General features: G+C 44.7%; 1 long non-coding RNA gene across 1 annotated transcript; it reads right to left on the bottom strand.

Moving 5' to 3' along the window:
* Nucleotides 1-12,250: 12,250 nt before the first annotated feature.
* Nucleotides 12,251-13,395, bottom strand: LOC120098286 (uncharacterized). The gene is made up of 2 exons (XR_005496448.2): nt 12,938-13,395; nt 12,251-12,636 (listed from the first exon to the last, which is right to left on the bottom strand). It is a non-coding gene; the product is annotated as an uncharacterized LOC120098286 (long non-coding RNA).
* Between the last annotated feature and the right edge of the window lie 4,769 nt (nt 13,396-18,164).

Raw genomic sequence — 18,164 nt, 5'->3', positions numbered from 1 at the left:
TCTTGCTATCCTTTATTTCTACCATTGTGTGTTGAGGTTTTTGTCACCACAGAGTCAGTCTTTCAATCACTAAATCTTAAAAAATGTGTTACGATCCCTTTAGGTACTGGCTTTTCTTTTTCTGTGTCTACCCTTTGAGTGTGTGAGACTTTTACTGGATTGTTAGCATCTCTTGTTTTCTATCTCTTGTCCTTTTTCCTAGATCTGTGCATCCTTGACAAACTCCTCTACAGCATTTTCTAACTCACTGTTGCCTTCTTCGTCTGCTTCACCTGAGCACAGTTTATCCACGCGCAGGTTTTCTGTTCTAGCCATTCTATTTTCGGCCCTCATGCTTCTCCTTTATCTCTGCATACTTTAGTGTGCATGTTTGAACTTAACCTGCTTGTAAAACAAAGTTCCTCCTCATCCTGAGAGATGGACTACATCTCAGCCTGTATCCCGTACCTTCAGTTACTCTCTCTGAGGACAGGGACTCTTCCCTGTTCCTTCCCTCTGGGCTGGCGATATTGAACCACATGAAGGTGGTGGACAATTTACAGAGCTCCAGAAACCTGACATGTTGCTGTGCAGCAGCAATGGAAACTCACAAAACCTAAGTAGTCATTGCTTCCAAATCTGGGGAGCTGGCTCCACTGGTCCTTCACCCCTCTTTAACTTTTGAATCTTATATATCTCCCCCTCTCTCTTCTCTTTCCTCCCTCCCTCTCTTTCCCCCCTCTTTTCTCTTCCCCAATCTCTCTTTCTCTCCTCACTCTCTCTTCTCTCTCTCTCTCTCTCTCTCTCTCTCTGTGTGTGTGTGAGAGAGAGAGAGAGAGAGAGAGAGATAGAGAGAGAGAGAGAGTCTTTAAACCTATTTCAAGATATTTTTTACATTTCATTGCGAATGATTTTATTCCCTGATTGCTGACCTTATTCTCCATACTGAGAGGCCCATGAAGTCTGAATTTCTATTTGGAGGCTTGCGATGGTTAGTTATTAAAACAGTCGACTTGCTACATCTGGAGTCACTTGGGAAGCACAATTGGGGCAATGTCTGTAGGGGATTGTCTTGATTGTGTTGACTGAAGTGAAGACCTGCCCCCGGTGGGTGGCACCATTGTATAGGCAGGGGATTCTATACCGTGTAAGGGTGCGTAGACAAGCTGAGCACTTGCGTGCACACACTAATTCGCTGCTCTCCGTTCTTTAACTGAAGAGGTAACGACTTTATTCAAGTTCCTACGGCTTTGACTCACCCACAACAATGGGCTGCAGCTTGGAAATGTGCACCAACTGAATCCCCTCTCCCTTAAGTTGTCTTTTCGGGCAACCTAACTTAATTTTAATAAGTTAATTATTTTATCATAACAACAGGAAACGAAACCAAGGTGAAGCTTCTCTTGAGAACTTTTCTCTGATCTTACTTCCTCAGGCCTAGTGGTCTCCAGCCAGATCATGCACAGGAAACCTAGTTCTCATTTGGGCATTGCAGATTTAGCTCTGAGCCTGGGAGAGATCTGGCCTAGTTCTGGCCGGGCGGTTTCTCTGAGTCTTCTCACCATGGGAGATTCGAAGCTCTCTGGGAATAAGTGAGTTCATCAGTCTCTGTTTGTGCTTGGCTAAGCCCTCTCTTAGTTCTTAAAGTGGAGTGGCTTCTGCCATCCTCCACACAATTTGGAGACACGCCCAACACCCGGGATGGGAACCATATATGTGTGAGTGGGAAGGAAATCTCAGAAGAATTCAAAATACCTTGAACTAAGTGATAAGAACACAGCATACATACTATGTGGAGCACGGTGACTGATGCCAAGGGAGAGGTTTAGAACACCAAATTCATATACAAGAAAAGCAGGAAAGTATCAAATCAATTCTCAAAGCCCTCATCTCGGAAACCCGGAAACCAGTGAAGTAAATCCAAAGCAAGTGTAAGGAGGGAAACAAGTGTAAGGGCAGAAATCTGTAATGGCGAAAACAGAAACACAATAGAGGAAAGGTATGAAGTAGAATCCAGTTTTCTGTGAGCAGATCAGTCGAATTGATAAAAAGAAAAAGAAAAAATACTGATATAAATGGGGATCAGGAATAAAATGAGGATCCTCTAACCATGGGAGCACAAAGAATAGTAGAACTCCACAAGCAAATCTACAATCATAAATGTAGCAATTATTTTAAAACACAAATTGCTACAATATACTGACCTGAAATACAATTTAACAGCCTTGTGGCTAACTATGACAAGTGAATTCCTGGTTTATCCCCCCACCCCAAGTCAAGTATCTAGCATCAGATTGTTTCTTTGTATGTTCTCTGTCAAAATTTCAAAGAAAAATAGTGTCACTTCTATAAAGTCTGTCGTAGAAAATAGAAGAGGGGTAATGTTTTATGTTGTAATGTTTTATGAAGCTCGTATTAAACTGATGCCCACACTGTGTGGCATAAAAATCACTACAGACCAGAATCCTTCATGAGAGTAGATGTTAGAATTGTCATGTAAAATCCAACCGCATGAGAAGAGTAACGAGCCATGATCAAGGTCCAGGTAAATGAGTCTAACTCGGTGTTCAGGATTCACTAATGTAATTTGCCATTTGAACAAACTAGAACAGAGAACGCACACTCACCAATCAATGCGCTGTAGCTCTGACAAAATCCAACAGACTTTGATTAAAATAAAAACCATAAAAATAAGAAGGGTAAATAAGAGTGTCCTCGGCTTTAAAGGACCAAGAGCCAATGACTGCCATGTTTAATAGTAAAGGAGTAGATACCCACTTTCTAAGATTGAGAGCAATGAATGTTATGTTTAATAGTAAAGGAATGAATATCTACTCTCTGAGGTTGAGAGAAGGGTAAGAATGTCTCCTGTGCCCAGTTAATACAATCATGCTGACACTATAAAAACACTTCTCAAAGGAATAAATGAGTTAGGAAAGTTGATTCTATCCAAGAGGAACATACAAAAATCAATGTGTTTCCTTTTTAAAGCATTAGACTTGGTGCAATTTTCAACAATGTGCCCAAATAAAATACTCAAATGCAAATATCATAAAATATATTCACATGTATACAAAATTATAAAAATTCATATACAAATGAAGGAAGAGACACCAAATTTATTTAACTTTGTGAAAATGCCACCCATCAATATATATTCAAGTTTAAAAATATTCCTTACAGAAACCCCCAGAAACATATTTGTAAATGTTTATCACATTATTGTGACATTATCATTGAACCGCAAAGAGACTAGGAGGTTTATTTATTTATTTATTTTAAAGAATAATAAATTCGGAAGGATCATTCTACCCAGTCGTAAAACTGCTGTAACTACAGTTAGTTATCTAGACTGTGTGACTTTAGCTGTAACTACAGTTATCTAGACTGTGTGACTTTAGCTGTAACTACAGTTATCTAGACTGTGACTTTGGCAGAGGCAGGAAGCATAGATCAGTGAAACAGAGCAGGGAATCCAGAATGAAGACGAGTGAAGCAAGGTGTCTATTTTGATGAAGGAGACATGACCTTTTCGGTATAGAGAGAAACACGACATGCATACGTCAGTAGGGGGGGCCTTTCACCTAAATGTCAGCACCTATACAAAAATGTCATGTAAAACAGATCGAGGGTTTGAGTGTAAAATCTAAAATTCTGAAAAATGTAAGAAAAACAATAGTGAAATGATTTGCAAATTTAGGGCCATCCAAAGAGTTTTTAGATACTAAGCCAAAAGTGCAACTCCTAAGAGAAGTCTGGGTGACTTGTATAAACCGAGAGTGAAAACCTGTTCTGTGATAGATTCTATCAAGAGAATAGACCGGTTTAGGGCGTGAGACATTTGCAAAGCACGTAATGGAAGGACAAGTAGACAGATTCTATAAAGAACTCTCAAATCCTGATAGTAAGTAATCCAAGAAGAAGGAGGAGAGACATTCATCCAACAGGACAGATGGACAGAATATAACAACAAGGAAATGCCCACAACATCATTAGCCACAGCACCAATAACAACAACCACAACGAGTTATAAATCCATGGGGATGATTAAAGCTAAAGCTGACGATAGTGCGTGCTTCTGAGGGCGAGGATAAACCGGATCACTCAAGCTGGCTGCGAGGAATGTGAAACGGTACAGAAAACTTCAAAAATGAACTTGAGAGTTCCTTTAAAAACTAACCCTGTAGCTACCCTATGACCTAATAATGTCAGATCTAGGCATTGATCCCACAGAGAAACTTACCCCCACCCCACACACACACCTAGCACTCTTGATTACCAGTTCTTAGGTACAAACAAGGCAGAACCAAGGCCAGTTAAGCAAGGTAGACACAGCATCTCCATGGAGCCCCACCCAGTAACAACGGGAGAGAGTCACCATCAGTGCAACAACTTGCACACTAGCTCTTTCTGTCACTCTGAGTAAACACCATGGCCAGAATAAGGGGCTCATTTTGGTTTGCAGTTCCAGAAGAATTCGTCGATCGTGGCTGGGAGACATCGCAATAAGTGGTAGTCACGGTAGAGGCATCAGAATACAGAAGTGCTGTGAGGACCTCGCCTCTCAAGCCAGGCTCCAGTGATGCACTTCTTCTGGAAAGACAAAAACATCTAGGCATCTGCAATACAGGGCCACAAAGTGGGGACCATGCGTCCACATAGATGAGCCAAGAGTGGACATTTCCTCTTCAGACCGTCACAGCTTTGACAGAGCTCCAGGACTTCCGCTGTTCATTCAAGCCCTTCGAGATTATATTCTTCGTGATCCCACTCACGCAACTTCACTGAAATGATGGATTGATAGAAGCACAAGAGAGATCAGGGTGTGTAGGGATTCATGATGAGGTGGGAGGGGAGGCAATTGGGGTGGGGATCTTGGATGGAACGCATGCCAATATCATGGGAAAACCCAGACACTTTGTGTTGCAGGATTTAATGCAGGATGGGGACAGTGTGAGCTTACGATGGCCTTTGCCCAGATACAGACAAACATATTAGCTAAACGCAGTGCTAAATCCAATTATTGCCTTTGTAAGGAGGTTGCAGAGCAGAGAGTTGACCTAGCATTGCCAAGGAGGAAAATGGTGGTGCTCTAAGTGAATGAATAATAAAAGAAAAAGGTCTGTCATCTTCCACATAATGTCCATGGAACAGGTACCACAGAATACAAAAGGCTAGACATATTATTCTACTAACACTCACATGGATCCTTCCCTCCACGACTTGCAGAAATCACAGAATGAAAAGGATGGGTTGAGCTTTTCGAGAGAAGCTGGAGAGATGACTCAGTGGTTAAGAGCACTTGCTGCTCTTCTAGAGGACCTAGGTTTTATTTTCAGCACCCATGTTGGACAGCCTGCAATCACCTCTAACTTTAGCTCCAGGGCCCCCAGTTGCTTCTTCTAGCTGCCATGAATATCTGCCTACAAAGGGTACAACACACACACACACACACACACACACACACACACACACACACACACAAATAAAACCAAAATACACACACACACACACACGACATATATGACACACACTATACTCACACACACATACATATACACATGACACACATACATACATATACACACATGTACACATAGAACACACACACATACAAATAAAACAAAAACCAAACTACACACACAAATATTAAGAGAATAAATTAAGGGAAACCCTGTGTACTCCCCCTTCCCTCAGGCCAGGCATAGTTGTCATCAGGGTGCCCTCTGTACATGGTTTTTCCATCAGACCTGACTTTTTTAAATTAATTTTTGCACTCACCTCTGATTTCTTCCTGTGGATCTTAATACACCCATAAAATTTCCCTTCTCTTTATTTACCTTTAACTCTTCTTTTTTTTTTTTTTTTTTTTCCGGGCAAACATCCCCCTCCCCCCTCCCCTTCCTTATGGGTGTCCCCCTCCCAACCCTCCCCCCATTGCCGCCCTCCCCCCATAGACTAGTTCACTGGGGGTTCAGTCTTAGCAGGACCCAGGGCTTCCCCTTCCACTGGTGCTCTTACTAGGATATTCATTGCTACCTACGGGGTCAGAGTCCAGGGTCAGTCCATGTATAGTCTTTAGGTAGTGGCTTAGTCCCTGGAAGCTCTGGTTGCTTGGCATTGTTGTACATATGGGGTCTCGAGTCCCTTCAAGCTCTTCCAGTTCTTTCTCTGATTCCTTCAATAGGGGACCTATTCTCAGTTCAGTGGTTTGCTGCTGGCATTCGCCTCTATATTTGCTGTATTCTGGCTGTGTCTCTCAGGAGCGATCTACATCCGGCTCCTGTCGGTCTGCACTTCTTTGCTTCATCCATCTTGTCTAATTGGGTGGCTGTATATGTATGGGCCACATGTGGGGCAGGCTCTGAATGGGTGTTCGTTCAGTCTCTGTTTTAATCTTTGCCTCTCCCTTCCCTGCCAAGGGTATTCTTTTTCCTCATTTAAAGAAGGAGTGAAGCATTCACATTTTGATCATCCGTCTTGAGTTTCGTTTGTTCTAGGGATCTAGGGTAATTCAAGCATTTGGGCTAATAGCCACTTATCAATGAGTGCATACCATGTATGTCTTTCTGTGATTGGGTTAGCTCACTCAGGATGATATTTTCCAGTTCCAACCATTTGCCTACGAATTTCATAAACTCGTTGTTTTTGATAGCTGAGTAATATTCCATTGTGTAGATGTACCACATTTTCTTTATCCATTCCTCTGTTGAAGGGCATCTGGGTTCTTTCCATTTTCTGGCTATTATAAATAAGGCTGCGATGAACATAGTGGAGCACGTGTCTCTTTTATATGTTGAGGCATCTTTTGGGTATATGCCCAAGAGAGGTATAGCTGGATCCTCAGGCAGTTCAATGTCCAATTTTCTGAGGAACCTCCAGACTGATTTCCAGAATGGTTTTACCAGTCTGCAATCCCACCAACAATGGAGGAGTGTTCCTCTTTCTCCACATCCTCGCCAGCATCTGCTGTCACCTGAGTTTTTGATCTTAGCCAATCGCACTGGTGTGAGGTGAAATCTCAGGGTTGTTTTGATTTGCATTTCCCTTATGACTAAAGATGTTGAACATTTCTTTAGGTGTTTCTCAGCCATTCGGCATTCCTCAGCTGTGAATTCTTTGTTTAGCTCTGAACCCCATTTTTTAATAGGGTTATTTGTTTCCCTGCGGTCTAACTTCTTGAGTTCTTTGTATATTTTGGATATAAGGCCTCTATCTGTTGTAGGATTGGTAAAGATCTTTTCCCAATCTGTTGGTTGCCGTTTTGTCCTAACCACAGTGTCCTTTGCCTTACAGAAGCTTTGCAGTTTTATGAGATCCCATTTGTCGATTCTTGATCTTAGAGCATAAGCCATTGGTGTTTTGTTCAGGAAATTTTTTCCAGTGCCCATGTGTTCCAGATGCTTCCCTAGTTTTTCTTCTATTAGTTTGAGTGTGTCTGGTTTGATGTGGAGGTCCTTGATCCACTTGGACTTAAGCTTTGTACAGGGTGATAAGCATGGATCGATCTGCATTCTTCTACATGTTGCCCTCCAGTTGAACCAGCACCATTTGCTGAAAATGCTATCTTTTTTCCATTTGATGGTTTTGGCTCCTTTGTCAAAAATCAAGTGACCATAGGTGTGTGGGTTCATTTCTGGGTCTTCAATTCTATTCCATTGGTCTATCTGTCTGTCTCTGTACCAATACCATGCAGTTTTTATCACTATTGCTCTGTAATAACTCTTCTTTTTGATGTGTGAGCTCACATACGTGCGTAAGAGGCTGTGTGTACACTTGTGGGTGTGTACCTGTGTGTTGGCCAGAGAGCAGATTCAGCTGTGTTCCTCAGGGGACATACACCTTGGTCTGTGAGACCAGTCTCTGGCTGGCCTGGAGTTTGGCTAGCAGGATAAACTGGTTGACAAGGGGGCTCCAGGGATCCATTTGTGTCTTCTCCAGCTCTGGGATCATAAATACATCCTACATCTTTGTCTATCTCTACCCATCTTATTTTGGGGACAAAAACACTGTTTTGTTGAGGCTGAGCTCCCAGGATATGCCTGTCTGTGTAGGCACTTACAGCTCTGCTCACCATTTACCCGTAGGCTGGACCAAAAGCAGGTCCATTCATTTACATGGGAAGTAGCCTCCCGCACTGCACCGTATGTGGTCCCAGCCCACGTGTGACTTCTCTTCATGAGTTTTGAACCCAGTTCCTCACACATGCATGGCAAACTCTGTTTCTTGAACACAAAGAACCTTCTTTGATAGAGCACGCATGAAAGCTGTATGACTTGCCTTGGTTTTGCTTTGATGTCTCAGCCACTCTTCCTCTCTTCCGAACACCCTGTTACCAGCCGATGTCTACACATCCAATCAACTTGTTTAAAAAAAAAAAAAAAACCTCAGAATTCCCAGTGTCCCTTCCTTCCAGAGAACCCTCCCTGATTATTTACTGTCCTTCGCTTTTCTGCTTTCCTTCCTCTTCCTCGCCTCCTTCTCCAGCACCCCCTCCTGTTTCCTCTTCCCTTTTCCCGGGAGACACGGATTTCTTTGTGGTTGGGGTGAGTGATTGAATTTTACCTGTGCTAAATTATAGTCGCGCGTTCTCGTAATTGCAGAGGGCCACGCGGAGGAGCAGAGCGTTGCGTGCTGTTGTGCTGGGATTTCCCAGATGTATAATTTCAAATTGCTATGGAAAAAAAAAGTGCCTTGCAATGCATTAATAATAGCATAAAATGTAACTTGCTTGGCCGAGGGTGAGCACAGGCTTTATTTTCTTAGCTGCAAAACAAGCTATGGACCTCGGGTGACTCGCATTTATTGTTAGAATGGGTTTTCTATTGCATACCTTCCCAAACACAAAATAAGAAAAGATTTATATCAAATCCCATCCTTTGCCGCGCTCTGTGCCACACACCCAGAGAGCACATGTAAAACGTTAAAGCACACAGTTGTTTTTATCCCTCCCCCTCCCCCGCCCCCTTTTGCACAGTAGCTCAAAAAGCAGAGGGCTTTTTCCCTGTAATTCAAAAGCACCCATCCACATCCAGAGGAAGAAACAGGTCACCCGGGCTATTTCTTTTATATGGTGTCATTATTCTCTTCCTAGCATCTGACAAACACCGCTCCCATGACTTAAAAAAAAAATAAAAAGAAAGAAAGAAAGAAAAAAGAAAAAAATAAGGAAAAGGAAAAAAAGAAAAGAACAAAGTAAAACCTACAGGAAGCTGTATGACTTTCTTGGTATGGGAAGGCAGTGAGCTGTAAAGCTTTTTGTAGTGGGGTGGGGAGTGTGTGAGCATCATGTACCTGTGTATTTGCCTGGCCTTCTGAACACTGACAAGCATAGGTTCCGAATTGAGTCTGAGGGGCAGGGATGGAGCTATGCATGACTATGTATGGTGCCCAAATCCACGTGTGTTTTACACGTGGCCAGAGGCTGTATTTTTATGCCCTCTGTGTGTTCCTCGCTCGCTTGGTAGGCTAGGGGGAGCCACTGTGGTTTTAATAGAATTGACTGTAAATCGAATTGGTTAAAACAATGTCCACTTAGGATGTAGTTCACACAAGCCACTCCTTAGTCCTTTTCCAACAACTGGGAGTGGCTTGATTGTTCCCATTTCATGGAACAATAGACACACAGACATTGAGATGCTTAGGGAGGGGTGGGCAGATGCTGGCCAAGGAGCTTGGAAGGCCTGACTCCAGAGTCCAGGTTCTTCCTCCCTGCTGGATTGGGATCCTCAGCAGCTCCATGTAGCAGTCAGGGCTGCTTGGGACAGCCTCCGAGAAACAGGGCATCACACACAACTTCTTGTCTTGACAGCATGGTTGACTGGAGGGTGGGACCCTTCTTTGTTACCCTGAATCTCAATGGGGCATTGCAAGGAGGCAGCTAGAGGACCTGAAGCACCTTCTGGTCTGCACATAGGCCATGATTTATTCCCATGATTCACTGAGAACGTTGATCAGATCCCCGAAGGACCTCCATGTAGGTTGCATCTGCAGAGGATGCAGTCTCTGTTTTGCTAGAAAGACCACAGAAGTGTATTTCTATAGAGCTTTGCATTGATATAAATAGAACTGACTTCAATCCCTTCCTAACTATGGTAACAGACCCCTGAAGAGTGTCAGTAGACATCCTGGTATGGCCCATGGTGTTGTGATAAGGGCTTAGGAGGTAGACTCATCCAGCAAAAGGGAGAAATGTTCTCTTCCTCTTAGCAGGGGTAAGGGTGAATGAACGACCACCCCCTGGTACTCCTTGAAAATGGGCCTGTGGCCCTTTTCATAGAGAGATCTCCTTGAAGGACTCACCTGGTGTGACCAGCTTCCAGGCCCCAATACTCTGGTAACTTTAATCTCTTATTATTTTCTTCTTATGCCTGTAGACCTTATCTGAACTTGAGTTCTGGGCACCATGTGAAGGAGAACCACAGAGCTGTTGAATACGAGCCTGAAAGGGTGTTGGCCACTCTGAAAAGAATGTGCAGAGTCCTCTGCAAACTGTTTAAAAATCTTCCTATTGAGATTACCCCCAGCTAAGCAGGCATTTTAGCTCCTGGTCTTTCTTTAGACATTACCTTACTGAATTCTTTAAAGGGTTCGCTGTGGATTATATGTAGAGTGTCACCTAGAGCCTTGCACATTGATGGCTTGGCTGTCCAGGGTAGCAATGTTCAGAGGCAAAGCCACTGAGGGTGGACAAGTTCATGTAGTCTCTGATGCCACGGATGGGGCAACCCATTGATGAATTCATAGTTTAATGGGCTACTGCAGAGGGTGAGAGCTGCTTAGAGGAAGTTGATTCTGGGTCATGGGTTTGAAGGCCGCCTTCTGTCTACCATGCATTGGCCCAACCAGGATGTTCCCTGCTAGGGTGCCCTGCCTCATTTCAGGCCAGAAACAATGGAGTAAAATGACCTCGGACTGGAACTTCTGAGAATGTGAGCTCAATGAACTTTCCCCTTTTACATACATAGTTTACCTTGGGTATTTTGTCAAGGCAACCAAAGAGCTGACTAAGACAATGTTGACTGACGGAGGTGAAATCATTATTAGTAAGGAGGTGCTCAGTCAGTCACAGCTCTCTCCCCAGCTGAGACTGTGCTCCTCACTGCCATGACAACCTTGCTGGACCTCAGAAGAGGGACCATGGCCAGGACTGTGGGAGGAGATTCAACCTCTCCTGCCTTGGGGCACAGAGACAGCCTGTATGTGCCCCTTGCTCAATGGCTTTTATTGGTTTTATTCATTTAATGTTCCAAACTCAGCACTAAGAGCAGAAGGAATATGTGTCACCCGTGTTTCCCTGATCATAGAACAGAGTGAAATTTCCTAGGCAGGGCACATACCAATTCTCAAGAACAACCCTCTGGAGGCCTCCATAGGATGCGGAGGGGATCTGCAGCTCACAGTGTTTTAATAATAATGTTGATCTGATGCTCTCTTTACCTCAAAAGTGTGCTAGAGGTTCCGTGACAGACGGCACAGCAGCAGACCAAATGCAGGAGACATGAGAGTCTATTAAGTCAGACTTCTAGAAAGATTCAGAAAGATAAAATACGATGCTACTCTCCTCGCCTTTAAAAATAGTTATCGTTCATAAAAGATGTGCTCTTATGTGATGTCTACTATTATTCTCAATGACTTAGCAAATAAGATTCTCAGTCTTAATTTGCAACACGATGAATATCAGCACTAACTCCATGGGCAGCGTTGTCTGTTGTTCTCCACAGAAAGGTATAAATGGTTGATGAGGCCCTAATACCCTACGGCTGCAGTAGGAGAAGAGTCTGGAAAAAGCGCTGATCCCATGGCCACCTCCTCTCTGACTGAAGTGATGTCTCTGTCGTGACACACAGGGGGAGATATGTTTTCTCCACTGTGGATGATTCTGGTACAAAATCACTCAAGCCCATGGCCAGAGGATCCAAGGAACTCCCCAAGACGCTGGTTCTGAAGTCTCCACCAAATGAGTAGTCTCCAGAGGCCCAGCCTCACATGCTGCTGTTGGCATGTCCTGGACAGTGCCCATGGTTCATATCATATCCAATCACAAGTCCAGGTCTGCACCTTCAAGAAGAACTCTAGTGACAGTGTGTACTCCAGCTGGCCTCGGGCTCCTACTGCCAGGACGTCCCCATCATGGCGGACTGTAACTGCAGACTGGTTCAGACTCAGCCTTTTCTTTATTAAGTTGCCTTCGCTAGGAGTTTTGTCACATCAGTGAGGCACTCACTCACATACTTTGTTTCAAGTTAAAATTTTTTATTTAATTAATAGGCTTTCATCTAAAAAAAAAAACAGGTTTGGAAGCTGGGTTTTGGTTGATGGGGACTGGAGACTACCTTCTCATTATTTTATTATGTTTGTCATAGATTTCCTAGGATGCTAAGGTTTTATTCCCGCTGACCTTTAGCCCCAAATACAAAGAAAATACCTGTCACTAAAGGTAAAGACATCCAGTTTGTGAGGAGGAGTTGCAAAACAAAAGTTTTATGGGCTCCCAAGCTTGCACCGTCAAAGAAGCCCGGACAAACTAGAACCCTCTCCCGTCCGTCTGTGATTCTGCAGAGCGAGGCCATCTCCGAGACTGGCAGGCAGCCCCCAAGCTTGTCTGAGAGCTTTCTCAATCTCTAATTTCTGTGATCCCCAGTCCGGACTCATTACCTAGAAAGGCGCATTAAAAATAATGAGAAAAGCACTTCAATATCTCTCACAAATTATAACAGGCGGATGAAATTCAGATTAGATAAAGTATGTATTTATTTCATGGAACAAACATGCAGACAATAAAATTTTGTTTAACAGTGAGCATATTATTCAGGGACTTGGTGATAGAATTCTAATCTTCATTATAGAAAATCACTTTCTAGGTGGCAGAACCAAGCTGATGTAAATCCCTCAGGTGTCTTCACAATGGCTTCCCTCCCCTCTAATCGTGAGCTGGCCATTCTAGAAGGCTACTTACCAGTGTGGATGGGCTTCAGAACTCTTGAGGCCTCAGCCATGACCCAGGGCAACAGGCTTCCCTCTCTCAGATCAGACTCAGGCCAGGCCATGCAGCAGAAGGGCAGGCGCTTGCGTTCCCCGTCTCTGAAAGAGTTCGGTGGAGCAGGGGACCAAGGTGAGAGTGCTTCATGCAGGGTCCAATCTGCATGCAAGTTCGAAGTCTGGAAGTATCCTGGCTCTAGGGGTCATCCCATTCTTCCCATCTTGAACCCTGATACACAGACCACAAAGCCCTTATGTCCTTCATAAGAACGGAGAGGTGTGGATCCCTAACATTTACATGGACGTTGAGTGCTGAGGGGTGTGGAGGCAGGAAGGTTCCCAGAGCTCACTGACAGCCAGTCTCTCATAGATGAGCAGCCTATGGGTTCAGTGAGAAGCCCTGTCTCAAAAATAAGTCAAATGAGGTGGAAGACAGGGAATGTCAACCTCTAGCCCCTTCACTTAAGCCCCTCCCACTAACTCCCCAGGAGCACACACCTCTTCCCTCCTCTCTCTCTCCCCCCTCCCCCTTCTCCTCTCCCTCTCCTCCTCCCCCTTTACCACCTCCTCCTCCTCCTCCTCCTCCTCCTCCTCCTCCTCCTCCTCCTCCTCCTCCTCCTCCTCCTTCTCTCTCTCTCTCTCTCTCTCTCTCTCTCTCTCTCTCTCTCTCTCTCTCGTTAACAAATGGAAACACTTTCCTTCCTGTTTTTTGGACTGGAGAAAGTTAGATTGCTTGCTCTGTGTCTATAAGGGGAGAGAAAATGAAAGGAGGGAAAAAAATGTAAGAATTAAAGTTATAACTTGTCAGGCAGGTATCTTTCAGAAATCTTCGAGTAAAAATTCTTAGGTCAAGAGGCCATTTGTCTGGGACTGCCATTGAATGGGTTTGATGAACGTGGCCTCACCAATTAGCTAAAGAAGGCAGGTCTAGAAAGAGATGCCTCCTCCCCCAGATCACTGGCGGGGAATCTGTAAATCCTCATGGGCACAGTATCTGTTTCCAGTCACGGGGCATTACTCTTTATGACTTTTATAAGCAGAGCCCCTGTCGCACACATGCTGGAATGCTACCTTGGTCAGGAAGTGACTCTGCGGGGGGCCTTGCCCACTACATGGCTGTGGATGTGTGCCTATGGGGTCAGAACACATGTTAACCCATCACACAGGGCAGCTAGCTCGTGAGGGCAACCCCAGGCTGACTAGAAAGTGAGACACAGGTAGGTTCTCAGGTCCATAAAAAGGTAACGGGACCCTCTCTGTAGCTATATGCCTATAGCAATAATGAAACAGCCACACAGGCAACAGTATGTGGTCTTTATGCTAATGTGCTGCTGAAGGAAGGCCTCACTATAGCAGGTCACAGACTAAAGGTCACAGGTTGTAGACAGCATGGACCACTGACATCACATCCTTCAGTCTGCATTCTGTCCTGACTGAATTCTTACACTGCTCACATTTCCTAACTCTTGTGGCTCAATGATGTCTAATCACCTCTCCCACTAACACGAACTGTGAACATCTTCGTTATGAACTTTTCCAGCATTCCTCAATGCAAGGGGGAAAATATTCCTATGTGGGAATTGCACGGAAAAATCCCAAATACTGCCTGTGCCTCCCCCCCCCCCCCCCCCCGGCGGAGTGATTTACTGTCCTATGTAGCTCTGTGCCGAGGTGACGTTGCCACCACAGTTTGCATTTCCCCATTGTGAGGTGTGTAACTCCTCTCCCTGTTCAACAGCATGACAAATTGGCCAATATCCGAGCATAAGCACCCTTTCTGTGGCCCGCAGATTCGTGGTGTGTGGTAGCCTTCGAGGTGTTAAGGCAAGAAATGACCTGGTACAAGGCCGTGCTTACACGACAGCCGGTCTCCCCACTTGCTACTAGAAGTGTCCCCTGGGATTGGTGTGGCTGAGGCTGGCAGCTTTCAAATCCACATTCCTGCAGGGGTTGTGACCACATTGTGAATTTAATCCAGTTTTTAAAAATGCCTGAAGTTACTTGAGGAGTCGAAAGTGAAAGCATGAACAGCATAGGCCAGTCCTTTTCTTCTCCTCTCTGTGTATAATTTCCTGCACACTGGCCCACCATGTTTCCGGTGAGAGTTAAGGCAACAGTCTTCTGGGAGACAGCTCCTCACAGCTCAGGCAGCAGTCGCTGGAGGCCAGCCCATTGCCACCAAATCTCTTCAGAGATTGGCGCTGATTTGTTGACAGAAAAACACATTTTTTTGTGGGGGAAATGACTCCGACGAAGGACCTTGACTTAACAAGCAAAAGTTTACAGATGAGAAACAGAAATCTATTCCCAAGAGGGCAGGTGTGGCTGAAGGTGCCTGGGGCTTGGACCATGAATGTAAAGTGTACTCTGTCACCTTCCTGGTGGCACATAGCATCCAGTTAACAATCCTACCGTAAGAATTGCTTCCAGTGGTGAGGAGGTCAGGGGAAGTACCTTAGGTACCAGACAGGACCAGAATACTAGCTCCTTTGGTGGATGTGAACATCTTCATGGCCCAGAAGTCCTAGGGGCCTGCTCGCCTGTTAAGGGACGATGGTGGAGAAGTCGGTCCATGATGATCTCAAAAATGTGTCTCCCAAGATGAGTTCTGCTGCTCCGAGACTTCCGGTTTCAGCTCTATTAATTTTGCTAAGCTGTCTTGGATTCCCCATTTGTTTAAAGGTTAACTGTCTTCATACTTACGAAATGGGTATTTCTGTTTTGGTTCCTACTTTGCTCATGTTAATGATTTATAAAGCACTGAGTGTAAACGCTGATGAGCCGGCATTAAATTCGTACCATGAAACCTCTACCTGCCCATGACTTAAAGACATTGTGTTAGCCAAGTTGTTTCTGTCGCTGGCTTGGAAATTCCACTGGTTTCTGGGCTTCATTTTGAATACAGGGAAGAGAAAGCATTCAGGAGCATGCTCCCTAGAAAGGAGACCTGGTTTGGCGAAGGTGGCCAGCTGAGTGGGCGGATGCTGGGGGTTTGGGTTCTTGACTCTCCATCCCACACTCTCTTCAGGTAGAGTTTTATCTGATACCTTTCAGAATTATCATCCTACATGATATTTATATCTTCTTGAGCCTTTATTTCTTCATACTAAAAGGTTCATTCTTCTTCCTCCTGTGATTGTTTGGAACTGGGACTGTTGCTGTAAAATTATAAAAAAAACAAACAAACAAACAAAAAAACTTTCTCTTACCCTGCACTAGATCTGGCACCACAGTGCTCCAAGACATTTGCTAGATATCTTGATCTCAGTCAGCAAAGCGTCTCACCCGCTCTGCTCCATCCCTTAGCACGCACTCTCTCTACCCATCCAGTTCTCAAGGCAGGCTGCCACCATGCCAGAAATACACATCCTGATTTTGTGGCAGCCTAGCATCTCCAGCCACCACACACTCTCTTGAACTTAATTCGTCACATTGAAAGAACACACAACACAATGACCTCTGATCCAATCGATAAGATATAATTGCCACCTAGACACACAAAGCCCTGTACTCATCCACCCCTTAAGAATATTCATAACAACCTGTAAAGGTGCAGAGAGGAATCTTAACATCAGCTTCCCTGTTCTCTCTGCTGCTTCTCCTCCCTCCTCGCTCCAGTCTCCTCCCCTCTCTAAGACTTTCTCCCACCCATCCTTCCTTCTCATCCAATGACAGGCCTCGTTCTATCTTGTACCTGCCTACACCTGCGTGATGACATCATCCTACGGGGACAACTCCTTAACTCATGAATTTGGTTTTGTATGTCCACTGAGTGAAGGTTCTGTGACTTAGGGCCATCTCTCAGTCATTTCTTTTCACAAGTCATGCTCAGTCGGGTCAACTCATAGAAGAGCATTCTGGTGATGTAACCCACCGAAGGTCACAGCACTGGACGGGTGTGTCTCGTGCCATATGCTGTGAAGCCATGGCAGTCACGTTGCTGTTGATTAAAAATGGAGCAGAGCTCTGTCCACTGTTGCTTCCCTACCTCCCTGTTGGCTTGCCAGACACCGGCAAAGGATTCGTGTTACCCTTGTTACCTGAGATTAGCCCCACAGGGTGCGTTCTGTTCTGGCATTGGGCTTCCCATCCAACCTTTTTTGGGTTGCGCAATCCTGTCAGAAGGAGATCTTTAAACATCTTCTGTACATGTCTATTATATGCAAAATAGGTATGGACATTAAAATCAACTTTAGATTTATCACGAAGCACGCATAATCTAGAAATGAAAATGGTTGTGTTGGTGGGATAAAACATTTCAAGCTATTTGACTTGCTACAGTTTTCCTTTGCCTGGTAGATTGCTGTCTCCAAATCCTGTGCGTTGATCTTCAGGGCGTTGGTATAGACAATGCCTTTCTGAAATCATTAAATCTTTCAATCTGTGATGAACTCAGGTGGGCTCTCTAACGGTAGGAGGCAAATTAATGTTTCTCCTTTCCTTTTCTCTTTGTGTTTTTGTAAGACACTACTTCACACTGCTGCTCAGGTTAGCCCAAAACTCTTTATGTAATGCAGGGTTGTCTCAAATTCGTGGTGATCCTCCTGCCCTCAGCCTCCAGAAGTGCTAATTTTATAGGCACAAGTCACCAATCTGGGCTGTTTTCTGCTCGCCTTTTGTGATCTTGCTGAGTAAGGAGTGGGTCATTTTGTGGCTGGTCTTTGCAAGGTTGTTGTTGCCACAGCCCTTAATCTCTTCCTAAATCACCTTTCCCATTTATGAGGGTTAACACAAATCAGATCTCTTGGCGTATGTCCTAGCCAGCTGCAGGTAAGTGCAATGGTTTGCCTATTTGCCCTCTGCTGTAGGCTCTCCTGACCCTGGGGGGTGACCTGGCTGGTGCAGGCCTTCTGCTTGCTGGTTGCCATTTCAGTCAGGAAACAGCATGCTTAAAATGACTCCATATTAGCTTGGGTGTTCTCCCTGCCTGCAGAGCGCAGTCAGCGCAGAGAGAGCTCTGGGCTGAGAACTGTCATTTACTGGAGCAGGGGCCTCAGTTTCTCCCTCTGCAACAGAGTCACGATCGTTTCCACTTCTTAACTTCCATTGAGGATTAATCAAGACGGGGCGTCAGGAGGGAAGTCAGACACAGACTGTGTGCCACTGTCCCCAGGTCAGTGCTAATGCCTGGGAAGTGACCTTAGTAGCCCTGAAAGAGAAGGCCGTGTATTTGATTGTTTGCTTTTTGAGATAGTATCTCTCTA

The sequence above is a fragment of the Rattus norvegicus genome, chromosome 18 (genome assembly GCF_036323735.1).
Source record: "Rattus norvegicus strain BN/NHsdMcwi chromosome 18, GRCr8, whole genome shotgun sequence".
Classification (NCBI taxonomy): Eukaryota; Metazoa; Chordata; class Mammalia; order Rodentia; family Muridae; genus Rattus; species Rattus norvegicus.
This window is presented reverse-complemented; position numbering and strand designations above follow the sequence as displayed.